Source organism: Rana temporaria, chromosome 8 (assembly GCF_905171775.1).
Source record: "Rana temporaria chromosome 8, aRanTem1.1, whole genome shotgun sequence".
Lineage (NCBI taxonomy): Eukaryota > Metazoa > Chordata > Amphibia > Anura > Ranidae > Rana > Rana temporaria.
The window spans coordinates 35,139,585-35,156,151 of NC_053496.1; the positions used below are offsets into that span (position 1 = coordinate 35,139,585).

General features: G+C 44.3%; 1 protein-coding gene across 1 annotated transcript in view; it reads right to left on the reverse strand.

Annotated features, from left to right (window-relative positions):
* Positions 1–16,190, reverse strand: part of VWA2 (von Willebrand factor A domain containing 2) — an 88,985-nt gene extending 72,795 nt beyond the window's left edge. The window contains exon 1 of the mRNA XM_040361567.1: positions 16,071–16,190. The gene's annotated coding sequence lies outside the window, so the exon portion shown is untranslated. The remainder of the gene's footprint in view (positions 1–16,070) is intronic.
* Between the last annotated feature and the right edge of the window lie 377 nt (positions 16,191–16,567).

Consider the following 16,567-nt stretch of genomic DNA (forward strand, 5'->3'; position numbering starts at 1 on the left):
CTGCTGGGAAAATGAGTGTTCCGCCAATTGCGGAACAGTCTGAGGAGGAGGCGTGAGTTTTAAAGCATGGATGCCCGCAGCCTGACGGAGACAGGTAACGGCGTATAAGACGACCCCCGACTTTGAATGCATTTTTTTGCATCCAAAAGCTCGTCCTATACGCCGGAAAATACGGTATATGGAATGTGTTAATGATGAGAAAAGCAGTAAAATAGACCCCTTCCCCCACCCCTGCCCGCCACATAGGATCCCCAACCATAGAACCCCTGGCAGCATTAGATGCCCACAGCTTCAATAGATCCCCCCAAGCACTCCGTAACATAAAACCTCTGAGCCAGAAACAATAGATACCCCTTGCCAGCAACAGACTCCTCACCAGCAAAAATACATTTACCAGAAATAATAGATCCCCAGCACCCCTTGGCATTACATACAAGCAGTTCTGGAACTGTGTTCCCCATTGTTCCTGCTTGTTTCTGATAACCTGATACAGAAGGCAGTGAGTGTTGTCACCCTAGGAAGGGAAGTGTGTTACTTTAGCGGTTGGGGTCTTTTAGCGCACATAAAACATTGAGCATTTTACTCTATACTCACCCACTGAAATCTACCAGCAAAAGAACAAAACTGATCTAGAAGTTTCTAGGGGCACCTGAAGTAATTTCTAAATGCCTTCCTGCTGCTCTGCAGTCACTTGGGGAATGTTTGCTAAACATTTGAAATACACTTGTGTGAGAGTGACATCAATTCTTATCAGTGTGAACTCTACAAGTGGCCACTTCTTACATCCTACAGAACATTGTGCCCTTCACTGCTTCAAGGGGTCTTCCACTCCAAACCCAGGAATGAGGAGGACGACGCAACTTCGGCAAGTTTTAGCTCTAAGCTGCCTACAGACATTATGTGGTGGTTGGACCAGCAGGCATAGCCAGACCAATGAAAGATCTCTCCTACTTAAGATCTTTTCATAACATATATATTTTTATTTAAATCAACCAGATATGTATATTATGTCTGAAGGAGAGATCCTAGACATCGTAGAACAACTAATCTGGGGGCAAAAATAAAGCAGTCACGAAACGTTAATGTCAGGATATGCGTCAGACGACTTGATCACTGTGATTAGCTGTCACAACGATCACATGATCAGAGGCATGTCCAGCCAGTTCCCAATTATAGGCAGAGACCGGGAAGGTGTGGGACAGCTAGGTCACTGGGCTGGGAGAGTGACCTCAGCACAGAAACCTTGGTTCCCATATGTGCAGCACTGTAGGTGTTAAGGCCAACCTTCTCTGTTGCCACATATATGCATTACATGGTCGGCAAGAGGTTAAAAAAAATACCCAACGCCTGTTAAACTTTGACTCCCCTCTGTTAGCCCCCTGATGGCACATAGCCTGAAATTGTGGGACTTGGTACGGAAATTTTGACAAACCTATGTCGCCGTTTCTCCAACTGCTCCCCCTCCTGAAGAACCCCATGTTTTCACCTGGCTTTGAACAACCACACATTTTCTCGTGGTGGTCAGCCCATGGATTCTCGCAGGCCCGACATTTTCTCGGATCTCGCACTTTTTCCATCCTGGTCCTCGATCCAAGAGACCCACGAAGCTCCTTCAGTCAAATTATTTCAATATCGTCGGCAGCGGTATTGAATCACCACCCTTCGTCGTCATGACACTTATTGATATAAAAAAAAATGCCATTGAATATACTTGCCTGCACTCCCCAGGTGCCCCTGGCACCATCTCTACGATATATTCCTCCCTCAACTCTAGCGGAGCCTCTGCTTCTCTCTCCTATGTGTTCAAGTGGGTGTGAAACCTATCTTCAATTGACCTTCAATTGGAGCAAGGCTTGGTCTAGCATAGCAAAGTGCTTCTTAAAGCGGGGGTTCACCCTATTAATAATAAAAAAATATATATTTTTTCCCCTCTAGCATAAAATTAGGCATAGTAGCGCGAGCTACAGTATGCCTGTCTTTATTTTTTTAGCCCCGTACTCACTGTGCAATCGTAGAGACAAGATTCCGACTCCCCGCGGGGAATGGGCGTTCCTATGGAGAGGGAAGGTGATTGACGGCCGGCTATGGCACGTCACGCTTCTCCGGAAATAGCCGAAATAGGACTTGGCGCTTCACGGCACCTGCGCATAGTCTGTGCGCAGGCGCCGTAAAGAGCCGAGACCTGTTCCGGCTGTCTTCGGGGAGCGTGAAGTGCCAGAGCCGGCCGTCAATCACCTTCCCTCTCCATAGGAACGCCCATTCCCCGCGGGGAGTCGGAATCTTGTCTCTACGATTGCACAGTGAGTACGGGGCTAAAAAAATAAAGACAGGCATACTGTAGCTCGCGCTACTATGCCTCATTTTATGCTAAAATGTTGTTATGGAGGTGAACCACCGCTTTAAATATGGCAAAGCTTGAAGCAGCCTATAAGGTCCTCCTTTGATAATATTGGGTCCCGACCTGCGGTAAAGCTTCCAGAGTTGCATTATTTATTACACTTGCTATTTATTTTTGGATTATTTGTATGCACAACACATCTTTTATATGAAGGCATTATGAAAACTGGCTGACAATTACCCACCCAGCTCAGGAGTACAGTGTAATACTTACAAGGAAAATGTGCATTCCAAGTTACAAAGTAACAAAAGTTCAATGGAAAAACGAATTCACTGGAATACAGCGGCAGGGTTAGTGTTCAGGATATTGATTAGCCCTTAGTTTACACCTACAGTACAGGTGCAACCAAGCGCAGGTGCATTACTGCATGTTGTTCACTTTCCAGTGTGTGGCGTATGTATAGCAGTAGACGTACCTACGTGAGAAAAACAGACAAAAAAAAATGCAGTTTGGTGCATGAGAAAAATTCTAATTTGCAGATGTGTGGGAGTGCCATTAAAATTGAATGACACCATTGCACATCTGCCAAGGGGCAGTATGTTTCTTTGTGTGTCAGGAAAGTGCATGATTTTGAGACACATATAGATGTGAACCTTGCCTTCCAAGGGGTTCTTGAGGCTTTTTCCAAGGAAGTGGAATTTGACTGTTGAAAGGCCTCAGGAAAGGAAAACCTTTGAACTACAAAAGATAATTCTGTTTGACACAAGAGATAATGGACTGAATGTGGATCTTGGCTTTCTAAATCACATCAGATCATTTTACGACTATTCTCACCTCTGAGACTCCCCCATCATTCCATAGCTTCCTTCTATTCCCCTTTTCTGACAAAGTGGATGTGTATTTTATACATGAAACCTGAACAAAATATATCCCCTATAAAGTGTGTACTTGTCCTAATACAGTACACCAAGACCCCTTTCACACTTGTGCGACTCGTTCCACGTGTTTTCCAATGAGTACCATATCTGTGCGACTTCAAAATAATCCCTGTACTTGGTTCCGACTTTAATGCGATAGTCCATAGACCTCACGTTTACACAGACATTGCTTAAAGTCGCGGCGAAAATCGTGGCAAAAATCACACAACTTTCAGGTTTCACAAGTGTGAAAGGGACCCAAGTGTCATGCAGTGCCTTAAGTATTCATACCCCTTGATACTTCCCACATCTTTTCATTACAACCAAAAACTTAATTGTATTTCATTGGGATTTTATGTGATAGACCAACACAAAGTGGCACATAATTGTGAAGTGGAAGGAAAATTAAAAATGGTTTTCAAAAATGTTTTACAAATAAATACGTAAAAAGCAGGGCCGGCCCTATGATGGGACCGGGTGGTACCATGGGTACCAGGCAGCACTTTTAGGGGGGCAGCATTCTGCCGCCCGCCAGACAGCCCACTCCGCTGCCTGTGAGGACACTCACAGCCGGAGGGGAGCAGTCTGCGAGTGAGAAAGGCAGGCGCTGCTCCCTCTGAGGAACCTGTTGTGCCGAGAATGGTTGCCCGCCGGAATCTGTTCCCCCTAGCTCTCGGCTCCGATCGGAACTCCGCCTCTCCAGCCCTCTGCATTGCCGCTCCCTCCTACTCTACCCACAAATTCTTATGACCCCAATACCGCCCAGGCCTCGTGTGTGTCCCCGATGCAATGTTTTTACTCATTATGGCAGATTGGATAGCAGCGTTTGCCCCCGGGAGACAGCCTGTGCACAGGATATATCTATGCCTATGCGGTTCGGATGACTATTTTCCTCTTGTCAGTCCTGAAAAAGCCTCATGGCGAAACGCGTAGACGCACAGGGGACATTTATAGGCAACATACATACCTGACATCTTGTATGGTTTTCTTTTTAATGTTGTTTTATGTAACTACTTTGTAATAAAATTATATATTTTTTGCTATTCCTGTCTGTTTTGCCTATAAAGTCCGGCCATTGGTTGCATTCCTTAAGCAATTTTGTCTTTATCACATGAATAGAGCCATGACAGGTCCTCTTTATACATGTATAGAGCCATGATGTGATTTTTTTTTGGGGGGGGGGGGGGGGGCAGCATTTCATTCTTGGTCCCAGCCAGCACAATGTCTTGGGCCGGCACTGGTAAAAAGTGTGGTGCACATTTATATTCAGCCCCCCGGAGTCAAAACTTTGTAGAATCACCTTTCGCTGCAAGTCTTTTTGGGGATGTCTCTATCAGCTTTGCACATCTAGAGAGGGACATTTTTGTCCATTCTTCCTTGCAAAATAGCTTAAAGTGATATATTAAAGGTTCACGTTTTTTTTTAAAACAACAAACATGTCATACTTCCCTCCACTGTGCAGTTCGTTTTGCACAGAGTGGCCCCGATCGTCCTCTTCTGGGGTCCTCACGGTGGCTCCTCCCCGCATTAGATAACCCCCTCAGGGCTCAGGTAAGTAAAACGAGGGAGCCAGATACTGCTAGGTGTTTTCTCACCTTAATACATTGGATGCATTAAGGTGAAAAAACACAAGGGTTTACAACCCCTTTAAGCTCTGTCAGATTGGATGGAGAGCATCTGTCAACAGCAATTTTCAAGTCTTGCCACAGATTCTCACACATGAATATGCTTTGATCTAAACTATTCTATTGTAGCTCTGGCTGTATGTTTAGGGTCGTTGTCCTGCTGGAAGGTAAACCTCCCCGCCCCAGTCTCAAGTCTTTTGCAGACTCAAATAGGTTTTCTTCCAAGATGGCTCTGTATTTGGCTCCATCCATCAACGCTGACCAGCTTCCTTGTCCCTGCTGAAAAGCATCCCCACAACATGATGCCGTCACCACCATGTTTCACAGTGGGGATGGTGTGTTCAGGGTGATGTGCAGTGTTAGTTTTTCGCCACACTGCTGTTTCACCTCTGTGTCCCACGCATTGGCTTCTCACAAACTGCAAATGGGACTTCTTATAGTTTTCTTTCAACTATGGCTTCTTGCCACTCTTCCATAATGGTCAGATTTGTGGAGTGTATGACTAATAGTTGTCCTCTGGAAATATTCTCCCACCTGAGCTGTGGACCTCTGCTGATCCTAAAGAGTTACCTTGGCTGCTTCTCTGATGAATGCTCTCCTTGCCCGGGCCTGTCAGTTTAGGTGGACGGCCATGTCTTGGTAGGTTTGCAGTTGTGCCATACTCTTTCCATTTTCAGATGATGGATTGAACAGTGCTCTGAGAGATGTTCAAAGCTTGGGATATTTTTTTTATAACCCAACCCTGCTTTAAACTTCTTCACAACTTTATCCCTGACCTGTCTGATGTGTCCCTTAGCGTTCATGATGCTGTTTGTTCACTAAGGTTCTCTAACAAAACACTGAGGGCTTCACAGAACATCTGTATTTATACTGAGATTAAATTACACACAGGTGGACTCTATTTACTAATTAGGTGACTTCTGAAGGCAAATGGTTCCACTAGATTTTAGAAAGGGGTATCAGAGTAAAGGGGGCTGAATACAAATACACGCCACATTTTTCACATATTTGAAAACCATTTATCATTTTCCTTCCATTTCACAAATATGTGCCACTTTGTGTTGGTCTATCACATAAAATCCCAATATATTATATATATACGTTTTTGGTTGTAACATGACAGAATGTGGAAAATATCCAGGCGTATGAATACTGTATGTAAAAGGACTTGCTTCCTCTCTGTATCACCTGAGGCCAGTCACATCAATGGAAATATAAATTTACAACAACTACCTTAAAGCTGAACTCCAGAACCAGGTGTGAAATACACACATCAATGCAGCAATGTATACATAAATCCCGTCACTGTCAGAGGCTTTTTTGCATTGTGTATTTGCAAGTGTATTGAAAAAGAAAATTTTAGGCCTGAAGATTAAAGAAAACCCCCAAAAATATATCTTCGGAAATGTATACAGGCGGTCCCCCTAGTTACAAATATACGACTTACAAATGACTTCTATTTAAAAACAGAGGGTGAAATTCACTCCTGTAAGAGATAATATGGGAAAAAGACGTCTCCACTGAAGCTTTATCACCAATCCTTGTTTCCACAACAAAAGTCATTGGGGCAGAAAGTGAGGTGAAATCTTCTGAACAGGGGCACAGATAGCAAAACAAACATTACAGGGGTGTCAACTCTTCCCTATGCTGTCCAAAAAATGTAAAAGTATTTTTTTTGGCTGGAGCTACACTTAAATTATTTTTACCTGTTGCGACTTACAAACAGATTAAACGTAAAGTGGTTGTAAACCCTCGTGTTTTTTCACCTTACTGCATCCTATGCATTAATGTAAAGAAACACCTTGCAGTGTCCTGCCCCCTGAGCCCCCGTTTTACTTACCTGAGCTCCGAATTTCCGTGGGCGCGATCCCGCGTCGCTCTCCCCACGGCTTCTTGGCTCTTCATTGAATAGATTGAAAGCAGCGCAGCCATTGGCTCCCGATGCTGTCAATCAAATCCAATGGCGCGCCCGCCAGGGGCCGAGTCACACACTCTGCATTTAGGCCCCTTTCACATTGAGGCGTTTTTCATGCTAAAAATATCGCTGCTATACCGCATGAAAAAAACCTGCCCTGTAGTGTTCAATGTGAAAGCCCGAAGGCTTTCACACTGAAGTGGTGCGCTAGCAGGAGCGCTCCAAAAGTCCTGCTAGCCGCATCATTACTGCGGTATAGGAGCGGTGTGTTCACCGCTCCTATACCGCGCCTTCCCATTGAAATCAATGGGAAACCGCGGTAATACCGGCCGCTAGCGGGGGTTAAAACCTCACCGCTAGCGTCCGAATATCGCGGTAAATACGACGGTATAGCCGCGCTACAAATAGCGCGGCTATACCGTCACCGCGGCTCTATCCCCAATGTGAAAGCAGACTTATGGATGTCGAGTGTATGACACAGGAGCGCACCCGCAAAGTAACCCCCTTGGGAGAGAGCCTCCCAGAGTGGGTTATCTAATGTTATATATATATATATATATGTGTGTGTGTGTGTATGTATTTTACATATGGTGTTATATGTAGGCATTCTAGGAAAAGTCAGTTGTGCAGGCCACATTAGTATCAGTTACTCTAACTACACATATCAAAGAGGACTTGTTGATCGAAGAGGGAACTGGCCAAACAATATTTACTCCACATATCAAAGGGGACAGATAATGACTCTGGGCTATGTTAAGGTTTATATGCAAGAATGCAAATTAGGGCAGTTGATGACTACAGCTGTTTTCGGCTGGGGGTCAATATCTGTCACTCTGAAAGACAGAGGGTAGATCAAAGGCGGAAAATGGAGACAGCCAATCAAATTGCTCAGCCATTCAGTGTATTGGCAATGTAATCTGGAAGTCAATATTGTCATTCCATGATTATGAAGGCACAGCACAAGGAAAGATGGGACTCTAAAGCTACTATTCTTTGTCATATTTACTCTGTTATATTTTTGTCATCTGTTGCAAGTATTGGACTTGTTCTGTGTTGGAAGTCAAATAAATTGTCTCTCTCTGGAAGAATTGGGTTGCAGTGGAACATAACTTATATCATACTAATACCTAAATATTGATTATCAAACTACTACACTATATCACTACAGGGGAGGAGCCGCAAGCCCCAGAACAGGACGATCGGGGCCACTCTATGCAAAACGAACTCCACAGTGGAGGCAAGTATGACATGTTTGTTATTTAAAAAAATAAAAATAATGAAACCTTTAATATCACTTTAAGAACAAACCTACAGACCCTACCTTGTTTGTAACCCGGGAACTGCATGTATCCTAGAGAATAAAATGGTGGTAGTTCCAATTTTTTATGTGACACAATACTAGCACAACAGTAAATGAAATGCTATAGAAAGAAAAATAACAGTACTATGTTGATGAGAAGGGAAAAGGAGGAACCAGCGAATGCAAACCATACACAGATTGAAATTCATCTTTAAGAGATCTGACTGCATTGGGGCATCGTGACACAGCCTCACATTACTCTAGTGATTGTCTTCATCTCTTATTCAGCATGTCCTCCAGATTACAAGGACAGAATAGCAGATGTCTGATATATATGAAATGTCCCTGGAAATTGTTTTGTTCTAGGATGCCGTGCGGTGACTGGGACATTGCTGAACAATACACAGGATTATTAGCCCAGGTGTTTCCTGTCTACTGCACAGGTAAAATGAGCTGTGACCAGGGGGGGGGGGGGGGGGGCTTTTAATGTGATAGTTCCCGGAACACACCCTCCTCTCTGGTACACAAGGGTGGGACGATTCCATCACAGAAAACCATTAAGGCCTTCTGCTGCACTATATGCGGCTCTAAGACAACCCCAGACTCCCCCAAGTTTACACGGGCATATTTACTCACCTGACCTCCGGAAAGGTTTTACCCCCTTCATGGCGAAAGCATTTTTTTTTCTATTCAGCTCTGCGCCACTTTAACTGGCAATTGCTCAGGCATGCAATATTGTACGCAAATTACATTTATATCATTTTTTTCACACAAGAAATATCAGTGTTTACTGGTTTTATTTACATACTTTGCCTTAGATCTATGGTGTATATTGTGTTGTGTTTATGTAAAACATCTAAATAAAAAAAGTTTTATATTGTAAATTGAGGACTACATACATATCAGCCTCTTGTAGGACAGGTCAGGTGGACAATGACTGTGCTGACCTCGCTAGTCCCACTCCCAGGGACAGTAACAGAGGAATTAGCAGACGTGACTTGGGAACACAAAGGTCTGCTCAGATCAGAAACTGGTGGGGGAAGGGGAGAAGTTGTAGGTATCCTGAACGTTGCTCCCTCAGGGGTATAGATGTAAAAAAAAAGGGAGAAAAGGAGCACAAACACCATCAGGGCATAAGGGGTTGAGACCAGGTAGAATCTCCATCATTACTATTACAATCCCGGAGTGTTTTCACTACATGACCAACTCTCTGACTGCGCTACAACTCAGCGAAGAACTCCCTATGCTCCCAACAAATGATTCCTGGCATTTTAGTGGAAGGCTGCAAATGTCAGTGACAATCATGAATTGCATCGCATACTAGCACATTATGTTAAACTTTCCCAAAAACAAGCCCTCCCACTCGGAGAAGTCAGCGCTGCAGATGCTCCCATCTTCGCGGACTCTGGCTCTGTGACTGGCCAGAGCCGCGATGACGTCACTCTTGCACATGCATGCGGGAGCTGCCGTTCACAGCACAGGGCTCTGACAGAACAGCATGGGTGGTCGTTCCTTCAGAGCACATGCGCAGCGACGTCACTGGCTGCATGTACAGTAAATATCTCCTGAACGGGGCACGTTTAGGAGATATTTACACTGCCCTTATTACAGGCTTATCTATAGGTAAAAGTCCGCAAATTACGTTTATTTCCACTTTAAAAGTATTATTACTACTTTCCTTATTGCAGGGAATTCCTCTCAATTCTTGTGCCAGTGATATGCAATGAAAGAGGGGCACTCTTTCTGCTGGCTCTGTAAAATTAATTGTGAGCACTCATGCCTACAATGCTATGGTAAGACTGTCTTCTTGATGAGGGTGGTGCTCCCACCCTTATGTCTGCCACAGTGTGACTTCACCAACAGGAACAGCAGCAGAGACTGTTCTACTGCTATTGAGTCTGTCTGCATGCTCCCCCATCCTCCTGTGTGTTGCCACCAATGGAAGGAGGGCACAGACAATGACCGCCAATGTCGGGGAGGCAACAGACACTGACCAGCAATGTCGGGGAGGCAACAGACACTGACCAGCAATGTCGGGGAGGCAACAGACACTGACCAGCAATGTCGGGGAGGCAACAGACACTGACCAGCAATGTCGGGGAGGCAACAGACACTGACCAGCAATGTCGGGGAGGCAACAGACACTGACCAGCAATGTCAGGGAGGCAACAGACACTGACCAGCAATGTCGGGGAGGCAACAGACACTGACCAGCAATGTCGGGGAGGCAACAGACACTGACCAGCAATGTCGGGGAGGCAACAGACACTGACCAGCAATGTCGGGGAGGCAACAGACACTGACCAGCAATGTCGGGGAGGCAACAGACACTGACCAGCAATGTCGGGGAGGCAACAGACACTGACCAGCAATGTCGGGGAGGCAACAGACACTGACCACCAATGTCGGGGGCACAGACACTGACCACCAATGTCGGGGGCACAGACACTGACCACCAATGTCGGGGGCACAGACACTGACCACCAATGTCGGGGGCACAGACACTGACCACCAATGTCTGGGGAACAGACACTGACCACCAATGTCGGGGGCACAGACACTGACCACCAATGTAAGGGAGGTACAAACACTGACCACCAATGAAAAGGAAGTACAAACACTCACTGCAAATGTGAGGGAGCTAGAGACACCGATCATCAATGCAGAGGGGACGGACATAGACTCTCCGGTCATGGATAATTGTGGGGGGAAGGGGCACTAGATATTGTCCCGGCAATGCATAATAGGCCAATTTACCTATATTTAATACTTTTCCTGTTGTACAGTTGTTGTGTTTTTCTCACACGTATATAAAATATATATATTTTAGACCTGAAAACTAGTTAAAACCCCCCAAAACATTTTTAGGAAAGAAGAGAACCTGGAAAATAATAGTGGCGTATATACTCGAGTATAAGCCGAGTTTTTCAGCCCTTTTTTGGGCTGAAAATTACCCCCCGGCTTATACCCGAGTCAGCGGGTCAGAGTCCATTGCCGTCTGACCTCACCGTGCCCATTGCAGAATCTGATCTGTGTACCCGAGTCCGTGACATATTCAGACGGCGGCCGTACAGTTTTAAAAACTTGTGCTCCTCCTTGTGCTGTTCCGTGATAGGCAGAACACTCGGTTTCCCAGCAAACACTGTGTTCAGTGTTCCGCCTATCACGATCGCCCTCTAGTCTATCATGAACGAGAGGGTGATCGTGATAGGCGGAATACTGAACACAGTGTTTGCTGGGAAACAGTGTTCCGCCCATCACTAAACAGCACAAGGGGGAGCGTGAGTTTTTAAAACTGCACGGCCGCCGTCTGAATAGGTCACGGACTCGGGTACACAGATCGGATTCTGCAATGGGCATGGTGAGGTCAGGCTGCAAAGGTAACAGGACCTACCGGGGGAACCAAATGGATCCTGCCATGGTCGAGTTATTGAAGAGCTGCAAATGGGCACAGTGAGGTCAGGCTGCAAATGGGCATAGTGAAGCTGCAAATGGGTATTATTGACCCTCTTTTCCGCTTACAGTAGCTGCTGCATTCTCACCCTCAGCTTATACTCGAGTCAATACGTTTTATACTCGGGTCGGCTTATACACGAGTATATACGGTAATTCAAATTTTTATGTTATGTTATAATTTGACAAATTGTATCCGTTTGTGGAAAAACACACAGAATCAAACATTGTGTAAAAAGGCCGTTTGATCCTGTCTTCTTTGATCCTCCCCTTCTTCCACTGACTCCAGAACAGGTCCAGATAAGGGCCCTTTCACACGGAGCGGATCCATATTGATCCGCCCCGTGTGTGTCCGTCGGCTCAGCGGGGATCATCCGTAAATCCCCGCTGAGCTGTCGGCGGACAGGGCGGTCCCCGCACACTGTGCAGAGACCGCCCTGTCTTTCCCCCTATGGGGAATCGGATGAATACGGACCGTGTGAATCCGTTCCGCCAGACGAAAGAAAAATAGGGTTTTCTTCCGTCTGAAAAAGCGGATCTTTGCGGAGGCGGATGTTTGGGGACGTTAGTGGATGCATCATCCGCTAACGTCTGCAATCCCATAGGGAAGCATTACAAGTCCGTTTATGGACTTGTAAAAAACGGACCGTTTGTCCGCACGTGTGAAAGGGCCCTAAGACAGAGCCTTTGGAGTCAGGCTGCACATGCTCAGTTTGGTGTGTATTGCTTTTCTTGGGAGAGTACATGTGATCAACACAGTCCAGACAGAGGCCAAACAGAAGCCAAACAGCACTGTCCAGACAGAGGGTCAGGTGTCCCGAGTCCTGTCAGAACAGCCAGTGCAGTATGAAAACTCTGCCTACAAGCTTTACCAGGAACTGACAGAAGCCACAAGACTGCTATATACTGCTCCCGGAAAAAAAATCTAACATATTATTGATGGTATTAAGGGTTGAACATGCACTACAGACACAGATTTAGCCCTTGTGATATATAACATCTTTATAAATAAAACCACGTTTCAGAAAAAAAAACACAAAAATCTTGCTTTTTGACAAACAGAAGTGCATCTTTAAAATGCAAAAATGGCAAAAAAAATAAATAATTAAACGCTATTGGCTGTAATGCCATTGCACATATTACCTGACTATATTACCAACATGAAATATTAAAAAATAAAAAAAAATCATAGAAAATACTTTTTCTTCTATTTTCTCGCTCTCTTTCAGCAGCTTAGCAGATGCCCCCTGTGTATTTTTATGCGGCAGTGGAATAATGCAATACAGTGCATTGAAAACGTATTCATACCCCTTGACATTTTCCACATTTTGTCATGTTACAAAAAAAAAAGTGGAAGAAAAATGATAAATGTTTTTTCAATTTTTTTTTTACAAATAAATGTGAAAAGTGTGGAGTACATTTGTATAGCGCCCCCCTAAGTCAATACTTTGTAGAACCTCCTTTCACTACAATTACAGCTGCAAGTCTTTCTGGGGGTGTCTCTACCAACTTTACACAGCTAGAGAGGGACATTTTTGCCCATTATTCTTTGCAAAATATCTCAAGCTCTGTCAGATTGGATGGAGAGCGTCTGTGAACAGCAATTTTCAAGTCTTGCCACAGATTCTCAATTGGATTTAGGTCTGGAGGTTGACTGGTCCATTCTAACACATGAATATGCTTTGATCTAAACCATTCCATTGTAGCTCTGGCTGTATGTTTAGGGTCGTTTTCCTGCAGGAAAGTGAACCTCCACCCCAGTCTCAAGTCTTTTGCAGACTCTGAACAGGTTTTCTTCTAGGATTGCCCTGTATTTTTCTCCATCCAAATTTCTATCAATTCTGACCAGCTTCCCTGTCCCTGCTGAAGAAAAGCATTCCCACAACATGATGCTGCCACCACCATGTTTCACGGTAGGGATGATGTGTTCAGGGTGATGTGCAGTGTTAGTTTTCCACCACACATGGCGTTTTGCTTTTAGGCTAAAAAAGTACAATTTTGGTCTCATCTGACCAGAGCACCTTCATTGCTGTGCCCCCCACATGGCTTCTCACAAAATGAACACAGGACTTCTTATGCTTTTCTTTGAACAATGGCTTTCTTCTTGCCACTCTTCCATAAAGGTCAGATTTGTGGAGAGCACAACTAATAGTTGTCCTGTGGACAGATTCCCCACCTGAGCTGTGGATCTCTGCAGCTCCTCCAGAGTTACCATGGGCCTCTTGGTTGCTTCTCTGATTAATGCTCTCCTTGCCCGGCCTGTCAGTTTAGGTGGACGGCCATGTCTTGGTAGGTTTGCAGTTGTACCATACTCTTTCCATTTTCGGATGATGGATTGAACAGAGCTCTATGAGATGTTCAAAGCTTGGGATATTTTTTTATAACCTAATCCTGCTTTAAACTTCAACACAACTTTAACCCTGACCTGCCTGGTGTGTTCCTTGGCCTTAATGGTGCTATTTGCTCACTAATGTTTCCTAACAAACCTCTGAGGGCTTCACAGAACAGCTGAATTTATTCTGAGATTAAATTACACACAGATGGACTTTATTTACCAATTAGGTGACTTCTGAAGGCAATTGGTTCTACTAGATTTTAGTTAGGGGTATCAGAGTAAAGGGGGCTAAATACAAGGGCACACCACACTTTCAGATGTTTATTTGTAATACATTTTGAAATCCATTTATTATTTTTCCTTCCACTTTACAATTATGTACCACTTTGTGCTGATCTATCACAAAAAATCCCAATAAAATACATTTACGTTTTTGGTTGCAACATGACAGAATGTGGAAAATTTTAAGGGATACAAATAGTTTCTCAAGGCACTGTACATGTTTAAATGTTAATGTGCTATAAATATAGGCTCTGGATGTAATTGTGTTGTCGATTAAAAAAAATGGCCAGCAGAGTAGCGTTAATTTAAAATTTCAATTTTGTTTTAGTCATAGTCTTTTGACTAAAATGCCATTTTAGTTTTAGTCGTATTTTAGTCAAATGAATTGTTTCAGTTGTATTTTAGTCATATAAATAGTGTTAATTCAGTTGACTAAAATGTTTTAGTCGACTAAATTAACACTGCGGTTCCGGTCACATGATCACCTGTCAGTGGTGGCTTCAGGATAGGAGAGGGACACCTGACAACAGATTCCACATAGTAATTTTATGGGTGATGTCAGCACCTAAGCTCTGCACAGCAATTGTCGGTGGTCTCTCCTCTTCACTGAAGCCAGCTGCTGTGAAGATTATGTCACCAGACCAGATCGCTCTTAGAATAAGCATACACATCTTCCTTTTACAGGGTAGATAGAATACAGTGGGGTGGGAGCAGGTTTAAGCTTAAGCCTAGTACACACGATGAGAAAATCAGATGAACGATCATCCGTTTTGTTTTGCCTGCTATTCTCATAATGAAAACGAGGGACTTGGTAAAGGTACTAAAATGGATCCATCCTGCCTTGTCTTAATGGTTCAGGCTGGTGGTGGTGTAATGGTGTGGGGGATATTTTCTTGGCACACTTTGGGCCCCTTAGTACCAATTAAACGCCACGGCCTACCTGAGTATTGTTGCTGACCATGTCCATCCCTTTATGACTACAGTGTACCCATCTTCTGATGGCTCCTTCCAGCAGGATAATGCCCCATGTCACAAAGCTCCAATCATCTCACCACTGGTTTCTTGGACATGACAATGAGGTCACTGCACTCCAATGGCCTCCACAGTCACCAGATCTCATCCAATAGAGCACCTTTGGGATGTGGTGGAATGGGAGACTCCCATCATGAATGTGCAGCCGACGAATCTGCAGCAACTGTGTGAGGTTACCATGTCACTATGGAGCAAACTCTGAGGAATGTTTCCAACACCTTGTGTGATCTATGCCACGAAGAATGAAGGTCCAACCCGGTACTAGCAAGGTGTACCCAATAAATTGGCCAGTGAGTGTATATCAGGTAAAAACTACATAAAAACTGTTTTGACTTTACATACTGATAAAATGCAAGGGTGTGAATAAGGTTCAAGAGGATATATATTTTTAGTCAATATGAAGCCAAGATAAAGAATACAGGTAGGTACTTGAGCTCCAACTAGCAGGAGGAAAAGTTCAAAACTAACCTTTAGAAAGTATTATTTTACCTAAAGAGTAGTTAACACTTGGAAAAGACTTCCAGCAGAGGTAGCAAGTCAGTCAACAGTGAATTTAGACTTGCTAAGGGCAAACGCAGATCTATACTCAGACAAAACATAATTAAACGGAGGGCAGACTCCTTGGACCACTTGGGACTTTTTCTGCCGTCACTCTTCTATGTTTCTAATCAATTCTTTCCTAAACCGGCTTGAATGCAGGTGCATTTTTCTTGCTTCTGACTCTGACACCATTCTACACAAGCCCAAAGGGAGCAGAATTCTAATAGCCGGATACACACACATCCTAGGATCCCATAGAGGAGTTGCTTGGTTCCAGCTGCTCATATGTCTAATAGATGAAGTGATAAAATACATCCACATTGTGGCACTCACCGGGTACACTGTGGAGGTCCCTCAAGTTCTCACAAGGTGTTTGGTGTTCTCCAGGCTGAGGACAAGGCGGACGGAGAGCAGCACCTGGAGGATGGTCTCTAGTCACTGCCGCAGCAAGCTTCTGTGAGTGTGAAGACAGGCGGGGAGGGTGGAGAGGGCTGGGAGGCGCCGACTGAACGGATCAGTTTACACTTGTCAGGTATCTGCCGCACACACAGCTGGGAAGAAAGGAATTTCAAAACTTATTGTCATCGTCCAGACGCAGCTAGCTCATTAAACATTACAAGCCGAGATAAAAGAAAATTCAAACATGATCAGTGTCCTATCAGCTCATCAATATTTGGCCAAGTAGATTTAAACTAAACGCACAATTATTACTATATAGGATTAGAGGATATTATATAGGATTGGATTATTATATAGGATTGTATCATTATTATATAGGATTTTATTAACCACTTACCCCCCGGACCATATTGCTGCCCAAAGACCAGAGT